General features: G+C 43.9%; 1 long non-coding RNA gene across 1 annotated transcript in view; it reads left to right on the top strand.

The window, feature by feature from the left end:
- The window catches only part of LOC115475522, a 599,851-nt gene extending 583,587 nt beyond the window's left edge, over positions 1-16,264 (top strand). Inside the window, exons 6-7 of the long non-coding RNA XR_003943059.1 lie at positions 11,851-11,949; positions 16,043-16,264. This is a non-coding gene — a long non-coding RNA (uncharacterized LOC115475522). The remainder of the gene's footprint in view (positions 1-11,850; positions 11,950-16,042) is intronic.
- Positions 16,265-17,087: the final 823 nt, after the last annotated feature.

Genomic DNA, 17,087 nt, shown 5'->3' with positions numbered 1-17,087 from the left:
ATTTGTTGTAGGGGTTTGGAATTTCACGTTTGTATACCATTTAAAAGTTATTATAAATAAAGTTAAAAAATATGCATCAACAACACCACCACAGCAAATCAGATCTGCAATATCATGCCAGGAAAAGAGCAGCCAAAGACAAGGAATTCAAATATGGCTGGGATTTTATATCAGTCACAGTATCTTCCATGAGAGACCTCTTCCTACCATTACTTCGCTGGTCAGGAGAGCCATCCCCTTCTTCTGAAATTGGTAGGGGCATTCACAAGTCAAAGTCCAGTATTTTAGCAAAGCCACGAGAGGTCACTGCTAACCACATGGAGCAGAACCTTAGAGGTCTCTACACATAGATCAGGATGAAGTCTTCAATCTATCAGACACTATGGGGCTCATTTTCAAAAGAGAAAAATGTCTAAAAAGTGGCATAAAGCAGCATTTGTATGTTTTTCTCTCCAGTACTTCCAAATCGGTATTTCCAAAACCCATTTTTGAGATGTTTTTCTATGCTGTTCGTCTCCAGTGCATCCAAATCTGAAGGGGGCGTATTAAAGGCAGGGTGTTCTTAAGACCTGGACGTTTTTCAGCCATAATGGAACAAAACAAAAACATCCAGGTCTAAAACTAATACGTTTTGAACTGGGCCTGTTTTAATAATGACTAAGCACAAAAAAGTGCCCTAAATGACCAGATGACCACTAGAGGAATAAAAAAATGTCCTCCCCCTTACTACCCCAGTGGTCACTGACCCCCTCCCACCCCCCGAAAGATGTAAAAGAAACAGTATATACCAGCCTTTATGACAGTCTCATATGTTATAGTCAGTCCTATTAGTGCAGGTTGCAGGTCCCTAGAGTAGCCTAGTGGTTGGTGCAGTGCACTGTGGAGAAGGGGACCCAGGACCATAATCCACTCTAACTGTTACACTTGTGGTGGAATGTGTCTGCCCTCCAAAACCTGCTGTACCCACATATAGGTGACACCTGCAGCCAATATGGGCTATTGTAATGGTGTATAGTTGGGGTCACTAGATTTTTGGTGAGTTGTGGAGGGCTCACCATACAATATAAGGGGGTAATGGTGAGATGTGTAACTGGGAACATTTATGTGAAGTTCACTGCAGTGCCCCCTAGGGTGCTCCACTTCCCTCCTGGGATGTCTATGTGGCCAGTCTACAAAGAAAGCTGGCGCCTTTTACATCCCAATTGCTGGATTTTGTGCGTGTTTCACTTGAAATTTTTTTTTTCAAAAATTGACCAAAAAGATAAACACACAGAGCAAAACAACATCTAGCAAGTAGCCATTTTTGAAAAAAAGAAATTTATGTTTTCTTTTTCAAAAATGACTATTTGCTATATGGATTCTGGACTTTTTGAGCAAAATATCCAAAGTTGGACTTAGGCGTCATATCGAAAATGCCCCTCCACATCTGAGACACTTTTGGAAGTGATTTTAGAAGACTTGCATGCTGTTTACAAATCTAAATAGTTATACATATATCTTGACAGGACACAGAGATCTGAAGGAGATACGTTATGGGCATGCTCAAGATATTCATGTATACTGTATTTTAAAATGGCAATACATTTATATCCGGTAAAATTTCCCTGGTGGCATTTACACCTGCTTTCAGTGACACAAAACTGTCCGCCAGCTTCTTCCTTGGACCTGCAGTTTAGAGGAGAGCTTGAGAAGAGAATTGTGCTTCGCCCTCTGGCATTCACAACCACTTTGTTGCCAAAAATTGGAGTTTTGGAGCATGGTTTATTATTCTGAAGACATGCAGATTTCCAGAATCCACCACTTACATGTGTGAGTAGCAAAAATCACTGGTTTATACATCAAACGGTGCTACTTACTCATGCAAAGCTCTGAGTGATGCTGCTCCTCTATTTGAACATTTTTCTTTTGTGAAATGGCTTCTTCTGATATGAATCCAATCCAGTACACATACTTCTTTGGCAGTCCTATACATATATTACATGTGGCTCCACATTTTCCAAGCTGTATATAAAGTACTGTGATTGTTAAAAATGCATGGACCTAAGCATCAGCTTTGCTACCTAGACATCCTATATAAAGTTATCCTCTTTGTGTAATAAGGACTTGAGCTAAACTTCAGTCTGGGTAGCTGCAGTAGTTTATAGTAGCAAAAATAACCACAAGGCTGGTGATAAACTAACCAATTTATTGAGGCATGAACTTTCAAGGTTAAGAGTTCACTTCATCAGATGCGTGATATATATTAAGAAACTCTAATATAAAGGATGCGCTGTAGCTGTTTGGTTGGTTTCTATGTCTGCATTCAACTTGTTTGTCTCCCAGTTCCAGGGTCTCATAGTCAGCACATAAAGGGAGAACATCTCATGGCCTTCCTGCATTTTTTGCAGTGAACAATCTGACTTTTAACGTGTGGATTTTTGCTCAGTTGTGGGATATCACTGGTTTTCAAGCCCAGCTTGTGGACCAGCACAGGACAATACATTCTTAAACATAAACCCCTGGATTCTATTTAAAGCGCCTAGAAATCTGCATTGAAATTGGCACGGGTTCTATAACAACATGCATAACTTAATTGGCTTAACAAGGTAATCAGCATAGATAACAACTCTTAACAAGCAATAATAAACAATAATTGGCATGGATTACAATTTACTCGCACAACTCTCTAAGCATATTCTGTAGCGAAGTGTGCCGAACTTCTACCGCGTGCAGGCAAAATGGGCATGGGCAGGGAAATGGGCGTTTCATGGTGTTCCGAAATTTATGTGTGTACCATAGTAACATAACATAGTAAATGACGGCAGATATAGTCCAGTGTGAGTAAATATGTGCTGGGATTTATGCCACGTTTTCGTTGGTATAAATGGATGCGCGTAGTTTTAGGCACTGAGATATCAAGTAAGCATATCCTCTATACCATGCCTAAATCTAGGCACCGATTATAGAATATGCTTAGTCGGCACTAATTTTAGCACTGATTTTTTAGGTGCCATATATAGAATCTCCCTCAAAGAGGGTAATGTTCTGCCAGCAGTGGTGGTCAGCCTTTCTGCTGTGCTAAGTTAATTGGATATGTATCTGAGCACCCCTGCTAAATATTGGCAGTGTCCAAGTAGCTACCAACTCTGCCCAGACTCCGTTCGCTGACAACCCTGGCACTAACCAGATGGCACATTGCACGGCACTCTCTAAGCTGAGTGGGAGTCCATTGCTGCCAGTAGGGGTTGGTGCTTCAAATGTTTTCAATTGCTAGGCACAGGCAGGTTCCCTGGAGTCCACAAGGAAGTTTTATGACAGGAGATGGCATGAGCCTATATGGCCCATTCTGTGGGTTGAAGCCAGTGGGCGGAGCTTGCCACCATATTGTGTGACCCCCAAACATTTGCAGATGCTATTGAAAACAATAGCAAACTTGTGAGGGTTATGACTGCCAGTGTGTGGGTATTTTTTTTTTAATTTGAAAGCTTCCTATATATAGCCGAAGGGTTTTTAAAAATTAACCTCTGGGCAGGTCTTGGGGCTTGAGCCGCAGTCTGCTGGTGCTCTGGAGCACTACACTTGTTTTTGGAGACGCAGGAGGCTCAAGTTCTATAGGTAGTAGATTTAAGGAAGGCCCCAGCTCTGCCTGAGCCTTGAGACCAAGTTGTGGGGACTCCCCAGAGGTTAAGAAAAAAGTAAACAACCCCCCCCCCCCCCCCCAAATCTCAGGTTACATATGGAAAGCTTTTAAATAAAAAAAGCTGTCAAATTAAAAAAAACCCACACAGGCAGTCATAAACCTCACAAATTTGCTGTTGTTTCAGTAGCGTCTGTGAATATTTGGGGATCACACAGGGGAGGGGAGTGCAGGGGAGACAGCTTCAACTTTTTGAGGTCATTTGTCTCCTGTCATAATGTTGCAGGAATTGATGCATGAATTTATGATACTTCAGGAGTCAGACAGCACACCAGAATGAGAGAGAAATCTTCTTTATTTGCCAGCAAACAAAGTAGAACATCAGCATTAAGTCTCTTCTTCTCTTTCTCAGCTCTCTGTGTCTTTGTGGCTTCTGTCTCAGCTGCTTCTCTTCTTATGCTGTCTTCTCCTTCTTCTGTCTGTTCCTTCTGTCCTTCTCTTTCTTCTGAGCTCCTTCTTTTTCTTCTGAGCTCCTTCTGACGTAAACTGCTTCTTCTCCCACTTAAATACAGTTCTATCTAGCCTAGCCTAGCCTAGCCCCCTTACTCTCCAATTGGTTAAGGAATAGATTGATTACCTTGCCTCAACCAATCAGCTCTATACAAATATCAGTTACATAGGTTCCAGACATCCTAAACTGACCTATGACCTGGGGCCCCTTACACCAGACATTTGGGCTCCAGTCTCTTACATGTTATTATGATTGATTTCTCATCTATAGCTTAACCTGGGTTCACTTAGAGGATAATGGATATTCTTACATTTATTATTCTCATATTCCTAGTACTAACTGCTAACTAAACTCTGGCATTCATTAAAGGGGTCAAGGGCCAATCTTACTTAATGGCATACATATCAGTTATTACTTTCAAGACCATTTCTACATTTTACCTATAATTAATCAAGGAGAAGAGAGCTGACTAGTCCTGACCTCTTTTCACCTATCAGCTCCATACATTAAACCAGCCAGAACTGCAGAATAACTTAAAACACATGTTGGCCTCTTCACTGCAGTCCTTGCTTGACCTCTCAAACAGCAGACAAAGAGTAATACAGAATTTAACAGACATTCTACACAGACACAAAACTTATTAATTTACACAGAATACATATTCTAAAATAAGCATCCTTATAAGACATATTCTACATACTTATAATGGTCTCTATATCTATATCTAAGCTATCTCCTTATAACAAAATCTACATATTAAGCACTTCTAAATAGTATTTCAGCCTATTCCTTAAACTACAATATGTCATATGTCTGGCTCATGCCTGCTTGCAAAACTATTCAATATGCCTAATAGTATACAAATGTTGAGCTAGCCTTCATCATTCACAAGGGACAGAGTTTCATTTCTCACTGACCTTTCTAACCTTTGGCTTAGCCAAGCTAGACATTGAAAATAATCTGAACCATCTGGCATTCCTTCACTTTAGTTGCAAGGTAAAAAATTGAACTTTTTAAACACCAGACTTTTAATATCATTTCTTTGTCCACTGCCTCAATAAAACCTCATTGGGAGTCCAGCAGAGCTTGTGTGTCCCTCACTATTGAAAATGTGATAATGAAACAGCACCCTCCACTGGCAGGAGGACTCCTGCTCAGCTTGGAGAGAACAGTGGGTGGTCTGCCCAGATTTTGAGCAACATTATCTGGTTTTGTACTTGTAAATTCAAGTATGACCTGGCCAATGCTACTTAACTAGACTGGAGCCTCTCTTATCTTGTAAGTAGCACTGAATATTGGGCCCCAAATTCTCTTCCTCTCCTCAAAGACACAACAGAAATTACACAGCTAAATGCAGGGCAGCAAAGAAAGTATTCCTGCCCTTTCTAAGTGCCTTTACAATGAGCTTTCTCTCCCCCCCCCCCCCCCCCCCCCCCCCCATGTATAAGACCATACTACATTCAAACTTTCAGCAACAGCAGGCTTGCTATGTTGGGTTTAGGAGGATATTTATTATGTATGAAAATAAAAAGATCTTTTAAATTAACATTAGACTGGAACAACCAGCAAAGCAGCATTCAAATATTTTAAAATGTCAGTGATACCTAAAGTGGTACTGTGAAAGGATGTGGGCGAGTTTCATATCAGTGTTTCAGTCTCTGCTTTGCATTTTAGGCAAGGTGTCTGGAGTGTGAGAGCCTGCTTACAAGATGATGGGGGTTTTTTTTGGTTTATTTTATTTAGAAGGGAGTCTAACTACAAAGGTCAGCAGGAGTACTTCTCTTTTTCATTGTTCTTCCTCGTGGTTTTAAGCCAGCTTGCAGTTGCCCTGGCCGCTTAGGAGTTTTGCATGTTCATTTCTTCTTGCTGTGGCACTGGGAGCCTCCCTCGCTACAGAATCACAAGGGAGCAGGGCTGCCTGCGTGCACAGCTGTGGTTCTTCACCACAAAAAAAAAAAAGGAGGAGGTGGACATGAGAAAACAAGTTTCTTTTGCTTGTGGATAGTACTCCCTGAAGAGTCTAGCAGTTGAAAATTAATTTCTGAGGGTTTTTTTTAATAATTCCCATGGATATTTTGCAAGCTAAAAGCAAATACTTCAGAATGAAAGTGTGGGCATTGACTTTTTTATGATCATTTTTTGTAATTGTAAAATGTAAGGAAATATTTACTTTCTAGTATGGATATCAAGTCTTTAGACTGGAATCTCCAACTATAACATAAAGGACAAAATGAGTAACTGTTAGATAAGGTGTTATGCTTCCTGGGAGAACACGTCCTGCCTGTCCTGGGTACAAAGCTGGATTAAGACATAGGTGAACTAGGCACCTGCCTAAAAAGATTAGGGATCCCTGGCAGATGTGCTCAAGACTCAGGAAGCTAGGGCTGCAAACTGTTTAGGTTTTCTCAGGCTTTTACAGATGTCTAAAGTAACTGGAAATCAGAATGATGGCTAAAGTGCCTGGATATTTTTCAGTTTAGCACTCTGCAGCTTTCCACCCCTCCCCTCTTTCAGCATCATCTCTAGACAAAATTATTTGGAGTGGCAACAGGGGGGTGGGAGGTGCAAGCCAAACTGACATTTCTGCACATCAAACCCATCTTTCCCCACACTTTTAAATTAGCAGTATAAAACAACATGTCCTGAAACCCTCCACCCTTCTGTCAGTTTCAGCTACTCGGTGGTAAAGCCATCATCATAATTGATATTATCATTCTAGAAATTCTTCTTTGTGGGAATGGAGTCTGGATTCTCTACAGGATTGGTCAGAATCTCTGTATAAACCCTGAAGCTCCAGTTCTGTATCCATATTCCCCAGCAATGGAGCTTCCCCCTTACAACTTCCCACACAAAATATATTCAAATTGTGATTATCACCTCAGGAACAGCGCACACTCCTTCCAGTGCCGGACAGTTTCTTTAAAACAAACAGTGTTGCCAGGTGGGAAATTTTTTTCCCACCCAATCCAGCACAAAAACCGCCCAAAACCCGCCCAAACTCAAACCCCGCCCCTGACACCCCCACCCCGCCCCCGCCGTCATCAACCCCGCCTCTCCCGTCACCGGCCCCGCCTCCCACGTCATCGGCCCCACCTCCCACGTCATCGGCCCCGCCTCCTACATCACTAACCCCGCCCAAAAACGTCACTAACCCCGCCCCCCGTGGCCGAAAAAGCCGCACAAAAAATCGCCCTGAAGCCCAAAAAACAGCCCAAAAAACCGCAACCCGCCGCGGGCAAAAATTGCCCGCGGCGGGTCGCGGAAAACCGCCCAATTGGGCGGTAAAACCGCCCACCTGGCAACACTGAAAACAAACAGGTTTTTGTGTAGTGATTCAACAGGATGCGGAGACCACTGGCCTTGAGCATTTTTATTTTGGTGGCAAGGGCTCTTATTGGCAGCTGTTGCTTCAGAGCTTGCTTTCAAATACAGCCAGTCACTTTGCAAAATATTACAAAACACTGCAAAAAGATACTCAAAACCCGTATAGGATTCTTACCACACCATAACAGCTCTAACTCACCCATGAAAAGACTGTGCTATATATATTACACTGGGCTCTGAGCACCAGTGTACCTGCTACTGAGAAACTAGAACAAGCTGGATTATTATACATTTCTACACAGACACTACATGCTAGTAGAATCCTTCACCTGTTACACATGCAGAACATGGACAGATCCTCACCTGATACAGACAGACCTGGGAATCACAAAATACATGCAGACAAAAACTGAAATGGAGGCCTCTTCCCCTCCATCCAAGAAAGCCAGACTATAAGCAGTGCAGTACTGGTAAAAGAGAAACAGAAATGAATTTTCTCCTGTACTCTGCTAAATACAAAAATAGAAAAATGTCCCCAAGGAGACACATTCCAATCCTTAAAAAGTATTAAATAAAAATAATTAGTTTTCTACCTTTTTTGTCTGGGCATTATAATGCCAGCTGTCCCATCCGGAAGCATAAAATGCCAGTTTATAGTTTACATTTCCTACTGTAATCCACATCTTACTATCACTCATCTGAAAACTGCAATTGGCCAACAGTACTAGCATTTGGCCTTTCTTCTCTTTCCGCTTTAGAAATTGTCAACTAAGACTTACATTTCAATCAATTACATAAACATGTTTTTTATTGTTCAATTCCTAGTTATGTATTGTTTTTCTTTTTATTGTTAACCGTGTTGAACCAGTATTTTGAGTTATAGCAGTACTAGCTGTCCCTGCTGTCATTGCTCAGCGATAGGTTAGTACTTTGACTCATCTGCCTCGAAGGGGGGCAGACTCAAGAAAAATGTCAAGAAGTGTTTTTTCACAGAGTGGTGGATACTTGGAATGCCCTCCCGCGGGAGGTGGTGGAGATGAAAACAGTAACGGAATTCAAAAATGCGTGGGATAAACATAAAGGAATCCTGTTCAGAAGGAATGGATCCTCAGAAGCTTAGCCGTGATTGGGTGGCAGCACTAGTGGTTGAGAGGCGGGGCTAGTACCGAGCTGATACAAATCGGAAGATGGGCGTCCTTCTCTCAGGGCCGGCCAAACCGGCATAATCGAAAGCCGATTTTGGCCGCCCTCAACTGCTTTCTGTCGCGGGGACAACCAAAGTTCAAGGGGGCGGGATGGGAGTGTGGTTAAGAGATGGCGGTTCTCGGCCAATAATAGAAAAAAGAAGGGCGTCCCTGATGAGCATTTGGCCGACTTGGTCCCTTTTGTTTCACGACCAAGCCTCGAAAAGGTGCCTGAACTGACCAGATGACCACCGGAGGGAATCAGGGACGACCTCCCCTTACTCCCCCAGTGGTCACCAACCCCCTCCCACCCAAAAAAAAACAATTTTAAAAACATTTTTTGCCAGCCTCAAATGTCATACCCAGCTCCATGACAGCAGTATGCAGGTCCCTGGAGCAGGTTTTAGTGGGTGCAGTGCACTTCAGATAGGCGTACCCAGGCCCATCCCCCCTACCTGTTACACTTGTGGTGGTAAATGTGAGCCCTCCAAAACCCACCCAAAACCCAGTGTACCCACATGTAGGTGCCTAAGGGCTATGGTAGTGGTGTAGAGTTGTGGGTAGTGGGTTTTGGGGGGCTCAGCACACAAGGTAAGGGAGCTATGCAGCTGGGAGCAATTTGTGATGTCCACTGCAGTGCCCCCTAGGGTGCCCGGTTGGTGTTCTGGCATGTGAGGGGGACTCGTGCCCTACGAATGCTGGCTCCTCCCATGACCAAATGCCTTGAATTTGGTCGTTTCTGAGATGGGCATCCTCGGTTTGCATTATAGGTGAAAACCAAGGCCGCCCATCTCTAAGGTCGACCTAAATGTTGAGATTTGGCCGTCCCCGACCGTATTATCGAAACGAAAGATGGACGCCCATCTTGTTTCGATAATACGGGTTGCCCCGCCCCTTTACAGAGCCATCCTTAGAGATGGGCGCCCCGTTCGATTATGCCCCTCTATGTTACCTGTGGCAGAAACAGATGCTAACAATAGTAAGTTAATTCTCTGCTGTATATGTTCTGCACTACAGCTGCTTTATCTCCTTGGGATGATGTGGCCCGAGTGTCAGGCTGTTGCAATGAAGCTGGAACAGCTAATACGAATGTCCTCTGGGTGGGACTGTAAACCTGCAACTCACACCACTAGCAGAAGAAAACTGGGTTAATATCCTGCAGGTTGAGAAATGGTGCTCTCTGAGTTGAGAAGGTATTATAACCCAACAGATCCAAGGCTAGATACATTTGGAAGATCAGCTGCATATGGCACCTTTAAAAGCAAGGGCAGTCGGCAGGCATGCTTGTTGTTTGAGCCTCATGTTGGTAGACACAAAGAGGAATGCAGAAGGAGTTCCTTCTCGCCTTCCTCCCCAATCCATCCATTTAATACTAGTTTTGGGTTGCCATCCAAAGGCCTGGCAGGCTTTTATTTGCCAGAGGCAGAAGACCAATAAGACCTGTGACTTAGCTGTATGATGATTGATAATCTGACCCAATAGCAGTCTGGAACACAGGCTAAAACACTTTTGAGTATGGGCACAGGGTAAACCACTTTGAGTGGTTTCTGCCGCCATCCTTCCTCCTCACTCTGATCAGGAAATCAGTGCAAGAAGAAGAGCCCTTGCTGGAATAATTTGTATGCAGTTTCACAGCCTTATACAAGGCCAACCCAACCATTAGCCAAGGCTAGGCTGTCACCTAGGGCAGCAGCAGCAGTCAAAGCAAATCAATAAATTCTGACAGTCGCATAAAATCCAAAAGCCATTAGCATCTACGTTTACCCACAGGGAGAGCGAGCACACACATATATAAAGAGCAAACTCTAATATTTGAAAGTATGGTTTCCAGTTATGCATTTTTATAGGATTCTTCTGGGGGAAGCAACATTGGGATGTTTATGATTTAATTCAGGGGTGTAGGAAAAGGCCATTTTTGGGGGCTCCCGAAGGTGGACTGAAGGGGCCCAATATTCTCTTCCCCCTCTCTTCTGCAACCACTGCTGCAACAAAACATTACCTTTGCTGGCTGGGATGCCAAGCCCCACTACCCAAAGACTTCTCCTGCCTGAGTTGCACCCGTGCTGAATGAGCAGCACTTAATTCAACACGTGTGTTTCAGCCACTAATGCTGGTTGTCCTGCGCATGCTCAGTTCAGGTCTAAATGCCATGAAAGTAGAGGGGGTCCTGGCCCCTGAGGGCCTCCTCATGGCTACACCACTGGATTAATTATGAAAATCTTGGAGGGGGGGAGCAGCTAGGGCACTCAGTATCCTTGCACTGGCCCCGGCCCCATGCTGTTACCTATATCTCCTAGAGCTCAGTTCTGTCCTGGGACTCAGCAGGCGGCAACCACTGTGAACCAGTGGCATGATGCCCATCTACAGCAACAAAATTAGAGGGAGAGTTGCCCAGATACGTCTTCACTGGAATTGGCACCTTTATCATGGATTAGTTTGGTGAAGAGAAATAATGTTTATAAAGTAGAAGCCATCTGCTCCCTTGCTCACCTCATGCTTTGTCCCCTTTCTCTCCATGTCTACACCTAGAAATGATAAATAGTAGTAGTAGTACACCCCAAAAGGGTTCCAGCAAAGGTTGCTGGTTACAAAGCCATATGTTAGTTGCTGCTACCTAAGAAAAGTTCCTTTATGGGCTGCATTTGTGTCTAAAGAAACAGTGCAAATGCTGGGACTTGCCCTAAGTCAGGAAAGAATTTTTGTATATTAGATTTTACAGCTCAGGGAGAAACAAAATGTGTTGAAAATGGTTCACTAAACATTGCTTTTTTGAAATAAGTACATGTAGGCTCCTGCCCTTGCCCTTCCTACTGAAGCAGAATCTGGCAAGGTGAGAGGGAGCGTTTTAGAAGATCATGAAACAAGCCAACTTGTCTTAGTATAAAAAGGAAGAGAGCGAGGCTCATATGGTACTGCATGGCATAACATGGTGGTGAGGGGAGTATTGTTTGAAGTGGGAGGAAGTGAAGAACTGAAGTTTGTCTTGACAGAGATGACAGTGTGTGACAGTGAAGGATAGATTCCATGCTTAAAGGTAAAAAAAAAAGAAAACTGCGGTGACAGATGAGTTGGCAGGAGGCACAGAGAAGAATTACGCTGATGAATTCTCTCAACCATGTCCATCTGGTCTCGCTGTGCCAAGGCAGGAAGTTCGGGAATACTCAAATAATTATTTCACTTCAGCAACCATATTTCCTGTTCTTTTTTTTTTCCAGTCAAGTTGGGAAAAGGATCGAGCGAAGAAGCTGAAAACGAAAGCAGTGTGTGGGATGAGAGGATGTGTTGAGTAACCCGAAGGAAGTTTGGAGCACCAGGTATCTTGGTTATCAGTGTGTGTGCACAATTCAGCTGTGAAAACAATAAACTGTGCTAATGAATTTGGTGATTTCCAGAGATAATAACATTTCTGCCTTACACCAGGAATGCTGTACTTAGTGCCTCTCTTTTACGTGCACATAAAGCAAAAACGGGGAATAAGTTTCATTTTTTGTAATGCTCTCAGCATCTTTCATGGGCTGTATTAAATTGTGAAACTGCAATTCCAGAAATATGAGATTTTTTCCCCATGTTTTTCTTATTCCCTCAGTTAAAAGCGAACTGTGAAAGATCAGTAGCTGGCACAACCAGACAGAGAGAAGTGGTTATGACTCTGAGGGGTCTGTTTACAAAGCAGCGCTAGCGGCTGTCCATGCACTAGATCGACACAGCCCATTAAAAGTGAATGTTATAAGTCTAGGAGCAGAACTTGCAAAGGTCCAAGATTTATGTTTTAGTTATTGAAAAATTGGTGCTTCATATTTAGTAGGTGCACCAGTTAACTCTTTAATCAGCTTCTAGCTCTTTCTAAACTCCTTTCCACCCCTACCCCCATTGTTAATCAGCCAAACTTAAGGTGGCATGAACAGGGATCAGTTGTTATACAATATGAATTATTATCACCTGGAAAGCAGGGGCATAGCTATGGGTGGGCCTAGGCCCACCCAGTCTCAGCTCAGGCTCGCCCTGTCTCAGCCTCTGCACCAATCAGGGGCTTTATAAACTGGTAACCCTGTGAACTTGCACATCCATAGAACTGCTTCTTGTGCTGCTGTTTGGTCTGCCCTGGAGTCAGGAGTCGGGCTTTGGGACGGGGGGGGGGGGGGGGGGACCTCCACTACAAGCTTACCTCTGCCAAGTCTGCTTTGCTTCAAGTTCCCTGTGGATGCTGCTGCTCTGTTGAAAATAGCACTTCTAGCCTCTGCTCCTGCCACCATGCACCAGGTACTGCACCACTCCTGCTCTGCAACAAAGTTGGCCTGGGAAGTTTTGGAACTCGGAGCTCTGGCGCTGCTTGTTTATAACTTAGCTGCTACCCCCTCCCCTCTTGCTGTGCCGTGCCGCTGAAGAAATGTGGGCACCAGGGGCATAGCTAGGTGGGGGCATGGGCCCCCACAGATTAAGCCCTGGCCTCCTGTAAATTTGACCCCCCCCGCCACCGCTAGGTACCTTTTCTGGCGGGGGTCCCCAACACCCGCCAGCCGAAGAGTCTTCTTCAGTGCCGGTCGACTCCAGCGCCTTCTCTGATGATGTCTTTCTGATTCCTTACATCCTGCGTGTGTAACCCCGTGCAGGACATGTATGCAGGACGTAAGGAGTCAGTAAGAGATCATCAGTGAAGGCGCCGGAGTCGACCGGTGCTGAAGAAGACTCTTCGGCTGGCAGGGGTTGGGGATCCCCGCCAGCTAAGGTACTTGGTGGCGAAAGGGGAGGGTCGGCTGCGGCAGGGGTCCAAAGTGGCGGGGAGTCGGCGGCTGGGAGAGGCGGGCTAAACAGTGCCCCCCCCCCCCACCTCGGGCTCTGGACCCCCCTCCCACCAAGGTCTGGCTACGCCCCTGGTGGACACTTATCAGCCCCAGACGCCAGGCCTGGCGTCAAGGGCTGATGAGTATCCAGATTTCTCCAGCGGCACGGGACAGCACGGGAAGGGGTGGGGGGCAGCAGCTAAGTTAAAAACAAGCAGTGCCAGAGCTCCAAATATACAAGTTCCCTGTCCGATTTTGCTGCAGAGCAGGAGCAGTGTCATACCAGTTCTGGGCTTACCCCAATTCATGCAGGGACTTGTAGCCTTGCTTTTCTTAGTGAATCCAATGGGGAAATCATAACCACAAGTCCCATTCAGTGGGATAAACCCAGGACTGGATCAACCCAATCGGGTGAATCTGGATCTAGTTGGCCTTCCTAGATGGGAGTAGGGTAGGGAAGGGTAGTGCTGATGCCAGGCTACAGGGAAGGATGGGGAGGGGGAGTAGGGAAGGGCAGTATTAATGTTAGGTTATAGGGAGGGATAGGGGGTAGGTAAAGGAAGGCAATTATTTATGCCAGGCTACAGGACAATTTCTAATTTTTGGTCATTTATTCTGTAATTGGTTGAGGTTCTCTGTATTCTTCATGTTTCCAAGGAGAGAGAGTCTTCTGGCATGTGGTTTGTGTGGGAATCTATATCAGTCTGAATTGTCTGGCTTTTCCAATGGGATGCATATTGCTGTTATGTATATATTCATTTGCTTCCTTTTTAAAGCTATTGCTGTTGGTATTTGTGTGTTCAGAATTGATGGTGTTAAGGTTTGCAGCATATGCTCTCAGAAGCTTCTTCGCAGGATTTAGTGTAACTTCACAAAGCAGATCTTTTACTAATGAATAGCTCATATTTTCTGCTGCAGGGCCCCTAGGAATAAAATGAGTTATATGGCAAATAACACAGCTAATTGTTAGTAAAAGACCTCCAAAGTATCTGGCTTTGAAGGGATTTTGTGCTGCTATTATTGAGGTGCTACCAGATTTGAATAATTTTTTTTCTATGGAAAGCTGTACTATGTTCTGTATCCTATAGATTCCGTAGTTGGTGGTAAAAAAAATCTTGATGTTGACAGTGTGACAGTATGTGGTTTATGTTGATGCAGAAAAACCAAAACAATAAAAAAGCCAAAGTAACCCCTTTATAAATCCAAACAGCGAAGAACAACAAAACGAAAAGGGGAACAACCAAGAAAGTGCCAGCCAAGGGATATATATTAAAAATATCAAAAAAGTCAACTAAAACGTACAGTCCATAAGGATATGTAAAAATGGTATCAAGAGTCAGTTTCTTTGGTTTTTTGTTGCCAAAACAAATTGTTCAGGTTGTTCATCAGCTTTAGCTGTTGTCATTTTGCCATCACAGCCCAATTGTGTGGGTGGCTGTTTGTGTTGTGTTCATAACTGTCCTTTAACACTACAATGGACTTACAAGTTCAACTGAAGTTGAGACTCCTGAGGCAGGTGCCCTGTGCGCTGAAACACAGGACTGCACTGAGTCTTGATACCCTTTTTTTATAGATCCCTATGGGCTGTATGTCGTTTTAGTTGACCTTTGTTTTTGATATTTTTAATAAATATCCCTTGGTTGGCACTTCCTTGGCTGTTGTTCTGCGCTGTGTATGTTGATGCAGGACAGCTGTTGGGCAGACTGTTTACTTAGAAATCTATCATCAAGTGCATTCTAAGGCATTATTTAATAGTATTCCAAGAAACACTACTCACACCTCTATACATATCCCCCCCCCCCCGATATTCAGTGCTATTTAACTGGTCAGCAACGGCCACTGACCGCTTAAATAGCATTTAACCCAGCTATAAGAGCCAAAGCTCTCTACTTGGGTTAATTCCTTTATTGGCTGTTGCATGCTGGAAGTATTGGTTGTTGTCTATATACGATAATTGTTGTGTATTCAATACCACTGTTTATTTGACTTTGTCAATAAAAAGTTTTTTTTTTTTTTTACATAAATAGCATTTAACCCATTAGTGCCCGATGTTCCCATAATAAGCCAGATGGGAACAAATTGATGGGAACATTGGGCACTAATGGGTTAACCAGTTAACTGCAAGTATTCAGCGGAAGATAGCCTGTTATGTCCATTGAAAATTTGCAGCTCACGCATAGCGGCTAACTGACTATATTGCCTGATATAGACAGTTAGTGCCGATGGTCAGTGCTGAGTTTAAGCAGTTAAATAGTACCACATAAATAGCTGTCCTATATTTAACTGCTAGGAACTTAACCAGTTAGCGCTGAATATCTGTTAACAGATTTAAGTTCCAGCGGCCAAAAATGAAACCAGAAATTCAGTGCTGATCGTCGGATACAGCGCAGCATTGAATTTCCGGGTTCAGCACCGGCAGCGGGCTTTAACTGCGCAGCCTGCCAGCAGCTGAATCTCAACCCTATGATGCTCATCTATTTTAGTTCTGGGCCCACCCAAAATGTCATGTCTGGCTATGACACTGCTGGAAAGGAATATTATCTTCATAAATTCACCCCAGCATGAATTGTTACAAGTATCTGGGAGATGAGGAGAAGTTGAAACAATTTGTATTTCTGTTTCACAGCTTCGCTCCAGCATTGCTTCTCATCACCCTGTGATCAGAGACGGGAAGCTGAACCGATGTGCATTGTGTGTCTCTTATTCACTTTCTCTTTGCATCTTTTCCTCTCCCTTTCTATTTCTTTGTCTCTTTGTCCCTCCAGTTTGACTTTGCTTGTTTCATTCACAGTAATAACTGAAAAGATAGATGGGAGGCAATTGCCAATAATCTGTTAACAAGCTACAAGAATGGACCTCACCCACATCAGTCAATAAAAGTCTGTAGTGTTCAGAAGAAAAACAAGAACTGTTGTCACATATGCAGCCACCCTCCCCTACCTAGTAGGTTTCTGAAATTAGAAGAAAATGTGCAATTACCAGATATCTATAAGTGATAGCCTGATAAGTATAGCATGATTAACCATATGGCAAAGTAGTTAGAAAGGATGTCTTTAGACTGAGTGAAAAAGTGAGTGTTTAGTTATGTCTGGATATAGAATGGGGGATGTCTTAGCTTGCAAACAGCCATGGATCAGGTCTAAAAAATTTGGAGTCATGTTAATGGACAGACCACCTGTCCCAGAGATGAGAGCCCAAGACAGATCCACAGCAGCTGTGTATCACAGATTCCAGAAGGGCAGCAACCACCTGGCACTGCTCTGTCCTGGCCACAACCAGCCGTCTTACGTTCCAAGGCAGTGCTTTAGTCCAGAGTCTTGGGCCTCCTGCATTTTGGAGAACCACGTAGAAACACCAGAGTGCCACAGACTGAGACCCCGAGCCTAAAGCTGGGCCATCCAGATCAATGCATGTCACTCTCCTGAGGAACAGTAGTATCCAGAGATAGGAAGGTAGGTGTATCCACTGCTAGTCACAGATATAACAGTATTGAAAAATAAAATTCACGTTCCTGCATGGAGACAAAATCAGAGGTCAAAAAGAAGACTCAGAATGGTCTCTACCCAAATAATGGAGAATGGATGTACCCTACCAGTGGCAGTTCTTTATCATCAGTCTGTGATTGGGTAGCTTGAGAGACCGCAAAGTGACCAAAGAGACCTTATGGAGGG

Source organism: Microcaecilia unicolor, chromosome 1 (assembly GCF_901765095.1).
Source record: "Microcaecilia unicolor chromosome 1, aMicUni1.1, whole genome shotgun sequence".
NCBI lineage: Eukaryota > Metazoa > Chordata > Amphibia > Gymnophiona > Siphonopidae > Microcaecilia > Microcaecilia unicolor.
Note: the sequence above shows the minus strand (reverse complement) of the source record. Positions and strands in the feature narration are given on the sequence as shown.